Source organism: Pieris rapae, chromosome 11, assembly GCF_905147795.1.
Source record: "Pieris rapae chromosome 11, ilPieRapa1.1, whole genome shotgun sequence".
In the NCBI taxonomy this organism is placed as follows: domain Eukaryota; kingdom Metazoa; phylum Arthropoda; class Insecta; order Lepidoptera; family Pieridae; genus Pieris; species Pieris rapae.
In genome coordinates this window covers 3,867,055-3,877,591 of record NC_059519.1, presented here as the reverse complement: position 1 = coordinate 3,877,591, position 10,537 = coordinate 3,867,055, and positions in this window count along the sequence as shown.

Here is a 10,537-nt window from a genome sequence, read left to right as displayed (position 1 = left end):
ATTCTTAAAACAATATATTTAAACATATCTCGTTTCTCCCCCTTTTCGTAACAATAGAATCTAGGGGGGGGGGGGGGAAAGGGTATTCGTGAAAACTAAACCTTGCAATTTTTAATTGTCTATGCGGTAATGTATTCATGAACTGTCAATATCTTAAATATATAAGATATTTAAAAATATGTACTATAAAACTGATCAAATTGTTTTTAATTTACCATGCATAGTAGGAATTTATCATATTTTCCCTTTAATTATTATATAACGTTGCAAATAATCAGATATTATTTGAAAGTAGAAGTGATAATTCATATCAAAAAGAAGTGAAACACAATTTTTGAAACTATAAGTAGGATTTGTCAGTATTTGTATGGTCACTTATACTTTACTGTTTAAATGCTTGAAGATCTTTTGTAGAGCATCCAGTCAGCCGTTCCCGCTATAACTAGCCAATCTCGATCACAAATAATTTATGTCGGCGCATCACGAGAGGGTTTTGTCTTATGGGTTTCCATAATATCTCCTTCACTTTGGTACCTATCGTATTTTAAGTGGACTACTGAAAATAGTATAATATACACACTAAAAAATGTTGCAGTGGCTTCAGCGTGCGACTCAGCCCTGAGGTTGTGGGTTCGATCACCGGCTGTGCACCAATTGACTTAACACTCGCGGAACACGTCTTGCGTCAAAGAGTAGTCTGCTAACCTAATTTTCTATGAAATAAAAATGATCAAACAAAAGCTGGATTATTATTATTTATAATATTCACTTCTTCCTTGCTGTTGTAGAATTTCATTCATTGTAGTTGAGGCCCGATGTTTTTCTTATAGATTGATTGGCAAACACATTGATACGTATGTTTTGATATGACGTCATCAGTAAGAATAAATGATCAGCCTAAACAAGCCTGGAGAGGAAGTCGAACCAATGAACTCTTGTATGTGCCATATGTATGTGTTAAGGCACAAATCTGATCAAACGTAAATACAGAATTTTTAATACCAATACAATACTAGCTGACCCGGCGAACTTCCTACCGCCTAACAGTCGATGATTGACAAGTTACAGTTAACCTGAACATAATTTATGTTTTTATGAATGTAATACTATAATTATAAAACATTTTTAATTACAACAAACGAATAAGCTATATTAAGAAAAATGTCAATAATTTTTCATTTCTGACATTATTCTACATTTTAAAATCTAAATTGCGCCATTATCCGCATCATGGATCTTGGCCATTTGAAGATTTTGCCTTATCGACTGATGAACATAAATGTTTGACATTTACGAAACTCATGAACGATTCGTTTTATTTATTTTTTCCAATATGGCAATCTTTTTCATCATGAAAATCCGTCCAGTCGTTCTCTAGTTATAAGTGTTTACCTGAAAAGATATCAACTGTAACCATTTAAGCTTTTAGACAGCCAAAAGAAAATTTAAAATAAAGGCATCGTGTAGGCAAATGAAGACCAGCATGATTATAATTCTTCAGCCCTCAGCTAATCGTCCACGTAAATATAAGATACACTTAATAAACAGCTAAACCCCGGAGAAACTTTAAATTGAATTTGAAAAATCCGGCCACGTTAGCAGTTGAGCATTTTTACTTATCTTCCTTCATAAACAGGGCTCAGAGCCTTACCCTTTCGCTATAAATCTGGTGACCCCCCCTAAGCCCCCGCCAGCCCAGGACGGGAGGTCCCGAGGTGGTTTTGAATGGAGATTGAGCCAATTAAAGTAATCGCCGTAACAGTCGGCGTTGCCTTGGATTAGTTTTGCGGGGAACAGAGCTGTGGAGTCGCTGTTCACTTGTTAATTAGGAATAGGCCTTTACACAACATATTCTCCAATTTTTTTCTCAGATATATTTTTTTTTAAATATTTTATGTTTAATAATTATTGAATAATGCTGCATAACGATCATGCAGTATAAATATTTTTATATTGTTTTATATTTTCATGTCGTTGGTTGATTGACATTGTCAATTTTAATTATAATCGAATAGTTTTTTTGTGTTTAATGTTTGATTGTATTGTATTTTTAAACACTGCCTGTTTTGTGTTTACCTATTGTATTTAATGACCTTTGAATTGGGCCAGACCTTGTAAAGAAAGTTAAGTTTTACATTGTAACTAAGTATTGTTATTCCAAAGTCAATAAATAGTACCACAAAGTTAGAAAAAAAGTAATGTACGATCAACGAAAACATTTTTTACAAATAGACGTCTCCATGCCACTCCAGCTCCAAGGATTAGTATCATACAATACAAGCAACGAGTGAATCCTTTTATTTATTGCTATTTATTGTTATTGCATTCGCTCTGCTCATTTCTCTCATCTAATAATATTGTCTTGTAAATTTTACTTGGCGAATAAAGCATTTGTCTAATAAGCAATTATATTACCTATCAAATTACCGTCTTTTAATTTCTCACTACTATTTTATGGTTGGTACATAATGGCGTTTTTTATAGGCAAACGAGATTACGGGACGCCCAAATAGGGTATCGCAGCCCATGGACACCACACCAGAGTTGCTTCTTTTAAACAATTGGATTTATTACAATTAGAACAATTAGATTTGAATATTTCCAGCCAAGGTGATGGTCATGACATGTATTTGACTTATTTTACTGTAAGACCAGCTTTCACATAAATCTTTTCTTACACCATAATAAAACATAAAAATATCATCAGGGTTACATGAAGTCCATATTTAACATTAGACGACCTCAGGAGTGAACGCCTTCTTCAAATTCTTCCACTCGTCTCCCATTCTCGCCTATGCTTCCCCGCTTTCCCTTTTATACCATCTTAATTTTTTTTCACTAGGTCGTTATAAGTAAGTGTCTTTCTGATGTCTCTTTCATCAGACGAAAGAAAAATTATTATACACACGTTGAACTACTCGGTGTGGTAAGAACTACTGATTTAATTAACCTGATTGTGACATTTAAGTCGCTCACAAGGAGTTTAAAACGTTTCGTAGTCACTTAAGTAAAAGGACGAGAAAATAATTTATTATCAGCATTGACGAAACTCTTTTGCAACTACTTTTAATTATTCAGATTTAAATGAATGCGCAAAATTTACGTTTTTCATATAATTATTTTATTATTGGATTTTTAGCAATTGTAAATCAAATACAGTATAGTTTTTGCAATCGAATAATCAAGTCCACGTCCCTCGATTGAGCGTTTCTTGGGCACCAGCCGGGTACCACCATTATGAAGAACCACTGGGGACGCATTACCGAATCAATTCGACTTTAAGAAAAGAGCGTACCAATTTCTAAGAGGGCGGCAACGCACTCGCGAGCCCTTTGGCATTAAGAGTGTCCGCTGTAAATGGATTCTAACATTTTCAGGGCGACGAATTCACTGTGTTGCCCAGTTACAATATAGGTTTATTACATAAATAATTGTAAAAATCAGTCTTTATTCTTAAAATTATTCTTTAAGCTTACGTCGGGCTTTTTAACGTGTCCCGTGATCAACATTGTAACCATGGTTACCAAAAAAGCTATTTATTAAAATTCCTCTACATTTATTTGGAAGCGGTTTTCATAATCAATGTTTTGTAGGTACTTTTAAAAAATACGTTAGACATACAGAAATAGTGGATATAGTGGCTATAGTGAATATAATCGCTATAGTGAATATAGTGGCTATAGTGAATATAGTGCCTATAGTGAATATAGTGGATAGTGGATATTAGTGGATATAGTGAATATAGTGGATAGTGGATATAGTGGATATTAGTGCATAGTACCTATAAAGGGTATAGTGAACATTGAGGATAGTGGACATAGTGGGAGATTGTGGCTGTAATGGATATTGTGGATAATAGATAATGTGCATATAGTAGTGATAATGGATAGTGGCTATACTGGATATAGTGAATAATAAGAACAGTGGACATAATTTATATAGTTAATATAGTGGATAGGGAATATAAAGCAAATTCTTTTATTAGTTATGCTTTAATTTCAAGTACATATCACATTTGGTGATTATCGAATAAGCCAACGATACGTTTCGCCGGAGCTGTGGCATATTATAATTTCAACATAATAATGTCCGTATTTTATGAGGACGTAAACAGTAGATCATCTGAGTACGCATTACCGGCGTTAATTTATAATAGCTGTTACATTATTTATATTGTCGTTAAGAAAATTTGCCGTGCTCATTTTAACAGTTTACCTAATGTTATATATTTTTTATTAATGTCTTATGAGATCTTCACAATTTAGAAAATATACATATTTTATTAACTGTATTCCATAAAACACATTATTAATGTGATGGGCAGCTTCATGCTGATGAGAAGTTCTACAAACATATACAGATTTATTTTACATCTTAAAACAGTAATTAAATTATTTGGAAATAAATTAGATTGACGCAGAAATTTTAATAAAGTGTCAATTAAATGAATTATAAAAAGATCTGTTAAATAGTTATTTTTTAAAATTAATAAATGTTAACTAACTATAATAATATAACTACAAAAACTAACTATAATAACTAATATAAGAGATGCATCCGATACCGATACCGATATTGCAATACCGATACATCGATACTTTTAGAATTTCGCGGTTTAAAAAATCTAGTGCGTTGCAAACGAGACAATTTATTATTTAGTTGGCTTTTAACTGCCATCATCAAATATAGAATTAGAAAAATCTTTTCAAAGTTAATTTTAATTACTAACAGTTATTAATTTTATTTTAATTAAATGATTTCTCTTAATTCTGAATTTTAATAGCTAAACCTTTCATCCTATACAAAGATTGTGAGTGTCTATATTTTATAATAAAAATTAATATATATATAAATCACGACACAAAATCATTACAGAGAGAAAGAAAAAATGTAACCTTATAATTACATATACTTTAATTCATATTAATAACAATAAAAATGTATTGCAAGAATATGATACAACAATGCTATGGCGGTACAATCGAAAGTTCACATATACTGCCACACATAAATTAGGTCGTGCAAATTTGTCTCATGATGAGTTATATCAATTAGCCAATTCTTATATTATTTGTAGTGATATTTTATCATTAAAATAGTACATAGAAATTTTATAAATCTTAAGTTATAGATACATTACGAACCGTTAAAATACATAATTAAATGTTCCAGGAGATAAGGTATTTAGATATGTGTAATTATAATAAAACCTCGAATAAATAGTGTAATCAAAAGCTTCCTCTGTTTTATCACTCGATCTTCCGCGGAAGCATTATCATAAAGAGAAACCCATTATTTAATCATTACGACGTCAAAAGGTCAGTGAAATGTCAGGGTGATCTTGACCGTTCAGCCGTGGGTTCAATGTGACCTGCCGTGTATGGTCCCATCCAGATCGTCAAAGGCATTTTTGGAACATAATATTAAGGTACTAGTTGTTTTAACGTAAGTTTTTTCAGTCCTGTCATCTGTAATGGTTCACAATTTTAATTACTTCCAAAATCATTTCATTTCATTAAATATTCAAGGATATTTCCAGAATCTGTTGAAGTTGTCATAAGATTTTTGTAAGGAAATTCATAACAAAACTCTTTTGTGTCAAAAATAAAATAGCAGATTTTTAAGTGTGCTTCAATATCTTTTATTATTTTAAAATGCTCACATACTTGAAGTATATTACCTTGTTTATGAAGTGCGTATTTTAGCCGTTTATTATAATCTGATCTTCATTATTCTTATTACATAACCCGACGTTACGCGGCAAGCATGTAGTGTAATTACCAGTTGACCTAAGTGTTAATTTAATAAGATTCTAATATTTTTACTAGAGTTTAACGCAATAATTAAAACATTAACAACACAAAATCTAGTACATACAAAACAAATTAAATTATACGTCTTGTATGAGCAGGTATTTTAATTTGTTTGCTCATCAAACACTTTAAAACAAGTTACCATTTGCATTAACCTTGAGTTATGTCTACACACAAATTAAATAGGATTTGTATTTTTTAACATGCGACTTCGTTTATTTAGAATTCAAATTATCTAGAACCTGTTTATTGTGTGTTCATGAATACACAAATAACTACTGACGATGTCCATACTAATATTTTAATAGGTATGATTTGTATTTTTGTAAGAAACTCAAAAACTACTGGTCTAATTTCAATAGATAGTACCGGTGACCCCAACACCAGCTTTCCTTGCTAGACGAATATGTATCAATATACAGCGAAGAAAATGATTTATTACATAATGCATATAGCATTATTCTTACTATGCCAATACGATAATGTCGAGAAACATTAAATAAAATATAATACAGTACATAAATGCAGCCAGCGTTTAAGATACACCGGAACCAATCATTTTAAATCGGTTTTATTTTTTCATTATTTTTATTATTACTATGAAGGTTAAGAAAATTGTAAATATTTGATTGTTATGTTTAGGTTTTATTAAAGGATATAATTTATGACATTTCAACATACTTTCACAATTCTATTGCTACGTTATGGCTATCTAGCTACCTATTCGATATTTATTTCGAAAAATTCAAAACATTAGAAATGTTGTGTTTATTTTTGTAAAAATATGCAGATAGGCGTCTAAATATAATTTGAATTTATTTCAACTAAATTGGAAACTCCCTATAGAGGTTAGAAGTTTTTAAGAATACAAATTCGGCGCGAACAAATTCTAAAATTGGTAAAAAATTACTTTGTGTCATACCTACATAATTTCTCAAATTAAATATATGATTTGCCTGCAATACTTCCATGCCAAACTAATTATTGTCTGTACTAACTAATTTATGTTTTTTAGGTTTGATAATAATCTATGATTCTTTATATTTTTTCACCCAAAACCATTATAATTAATTATCTGTAAGTTTTTGCTCACATTTGTAATTATTTCATGAGATCGAAAATTAATTAGTGATTTTTTTGTATTATGATTATATTATGATTCATTTTTTTATAATTACATTTAGTACTAAGAATTTGAAATATAAGAGTTTTTATTGTATTGAATTTGTTCCCTTTGGAATAAAGAATCTTGGGCGTTGGGGTTAAGTGCACAGACGCTAATAAAAAAAAATTTGGCGCCTGGCAGATAGTACCACATCTGGTGCAATTTCTCGCTCAACGAATAAGTATCGCAATATAGCGAGAAAATGCTGCCAGCACTAAAGATACACGACCACAGGGTTCAAACTTTTTAAATTTGCTTTAATTATTATTATTAAATATATATATATAAATAAATATATATATTTATAAAAATAAATAAATATATATATAAATATATATATTATATACTATGTAGAATCTGAAATTGAATTAAAGGTAATGTGGCTGAATAAATGCTTCTAAAATGACACCAGTGACTGTTTCTAATAAGTATGAATAGTAATCTTGGTAGTGAATAAATACTATTCGGCTTATAGCAATATAATAGATATGGTATTATCTTAAATTACAGTCCGTATTATAAAAATTCGCCTACGCTTTGGCCAAAATCCAGAGGCCCAAAGTATCAGCTAATAAATTGCCATATACGTAAAATGCAACTTTCAAAAAAATTGTAGTAATTTATTAGTTATGTGTATCTCCTGACCCGCTTATAAAATAAGACAATACAAATAAGTCTAAATGTACGGTGACCACTCACTTTCAACGTTGCGTCATCGTCCGGTCTTTGTTCAACAATTTGAACTTAAGGAAAGGTTTTCGCTTTCATTATCTTAATAAAAAAAAACACTTGTGTTGACTTATCAACACAGATTATAGAGAGATTGACAGTTGACATTTATAATCCATTGTATATAGTTTTAGGCCTTAACCTCTTTATAGTTAAAAGGTTTAGTGATCACTGCAACAGGCCACCAACAAAAAACTCAAAAAAAGCCACCTATAAATGGTTGTATGTAGACTACTGCATGAATACTGAATACTAGGCAAAGTATGGAATATGAAGGAATATGAATGAATAAAATCACATTTAATGGATTGAAGGGTTTGATCACAATCATGTTAATCTTTGTAAATAAAACTCACAGAATCTAATGATTTATTTCAAAACATAAGATTAACTTTAAAGAGGACAGAAAATATGTATCTTAATGACATATCTTAATAAGAAATATGGATTAAAGTATGGCAAGATATATTATAATAGTTAAAATATACACATACATTTGGTTAAAATAGTAATAACTTTGTTTTTGATAAACGCGATTATCAGAAAAATTTCCTTTACAGACGAATGCATGGCATATTTTATAATATAACCTTTAGTTTCGAGTTAGCACTATTTTTCTCTTTGTTTGTTTGTTTGCACTGAACACAAGTTAAAAAAATTTAATTTACATAAGAAATGATGCGGTAAAATGATTATTTTGTTACTTATTAGTTATAGCTTTCCTTTTTCTAGATGGCCATGCCATGGAGAACATCAGAATAGAAGTATCCGGGGTCATGATAGTGTTAGCCCGGTTCTTTCCCCAAAGAACCGGGGATGTGGAAAGGGCTTCTAGAAAGGATGTTTAGAATAATGAATAAACAGAAGTTATAGCTGGCTTCAGATGATATTGTTTGGGATTCGGTTCCTAACTTATATTAATTTTTAATGGACTATCTTCAATCGGTTAGTGAAAACTTGGTACTTAAAATTAGCATCATTAGCAGGACTATGCAAAATCCGTAAAATTTTCGTCATCGTGTTGTAATTCCCCGTAGCCGCATAGTGCTAGAGACACGTCATACAATGTGTGAGTTTCTTTAACGAAATATAGAAGGATATTTCCACCCTACTGAAAACTCATTGCATAACAGATATTTTTTACATTTAACGTCATTTTTTTTTATTTGGACCACAAAATTAGGACAAATACATGTCAACATTAACATTCATACGAAAATATAAAAAGTGGTCCCTAAAACGTGTGGACACGATCATTTTATAAAGAAAGTATTATTGAAGTTATACTTCATTTGGCGCGATGGAGAAAAACGATGAGAGTGAATTTTTACGATGCGCGCGCACACCAACACCTAATTTCGACATCGTAAACTTAGGTCTAGGTGGCATGGAAATCGATAACTATGTTCAAGTTATCCTAGTATTTTTATATTTAAGTAGAACACGTGTTTCGTAACAATTCAATTTAACAGTGTGAATAAATAAATATTATGTTGGTGTTTTTTAAATCAATTTCATATAGGACAGTGATAGTCTTCTTTCTCAAATCTTTTTGATTAATTTTAATATTTATCGTTAATCACTACTGCATTTAAGTTTTTTTCCATACGCCAAAGAAGTATAACTTCTAACGTGTGTACATAAGTACACAAACTCTTTTTTTTTCTTATTTATTCTTTAGTTGTATTCTGACTCATAGGGTTTATAAGAGGTAATGGAAATACCGTTGTCAAAATTATTTCCTCTTTCAGACGACTCACATTTATGATCGCCAATTTATGTTAACCGATAAACGCGTACACAACTTATTGTTTGTACTTAAATTGTTTATAAGATTGCATATTGCAACAAATTTGGTAATTTTATAACCAGGTTGACCGACTATTATTTCCTTATTACATAATATATTAGATGTCTTTATATGCGAGACGCAATCCTTTGTATTTCGGCACAATTCCGAAATAAATTATGTTAATACATCCGGGGTAATAGACTTGTCCACTTTGTATATAATTTGAATAATCAATTTTTTTCTTAATTTTAGTTTATTAAAATGCTTTGGATGATTTGGTAATTTGTGCTAATGTTAATTAGTCGACAAAGGAGGGATAGTCACGCAAGGCACTAAACGAATCTAAGGCTAATTAGTGTCCACATTCTAAGCATTTGTTTTAGGTTAAGATACACATATTATCAAGCTATGAGTCTCCCATCTCACGTCTATTAAACATTTGAGATTTTTAAAGTACATAGTAATAATTTATTTGGTACATAAAAATTATATAGTGGTACGATCGATGGTTATGCTTCGCATATTCTGCCACACATAATAGCGTGTACGTATTTTGTTTTACATTACTATGTATAATGTTGTGTTCTAGTTACATATTAAATTACATTATCGATTAGATCATCATAGTATATATTTAAATTATTTTAACAGTCGTAAAATTATTAAAATATATTATTACATTATCAAATTCATATTAATTATACTGTTTCACTCACTGAAGTATTTCCGAACCAATTCGACTTAGGGTCCTTCAAGCATACCAAGTCTTAAAAGCGTCGTACTTGCGTGCCATGTGAATGTCCATGGGCGGCGGTATCACATAACATCAGATGAGCTTTCTGCCAGTTTGCATTCCTTTACAGAAGAAAATCTTTATAATATTTTCGTACTACGGAAGTTTGTAATTATATTGAAGAGAACATAGAAGCATTAAAATTGTGTATCTACGCTGATAAAATTTAGCGCACTACTTAGTTCATTTCATATCGTGAGTATATTTTTCTTATCTTCGAAACAAACAACGTAACGGGAGGTGTA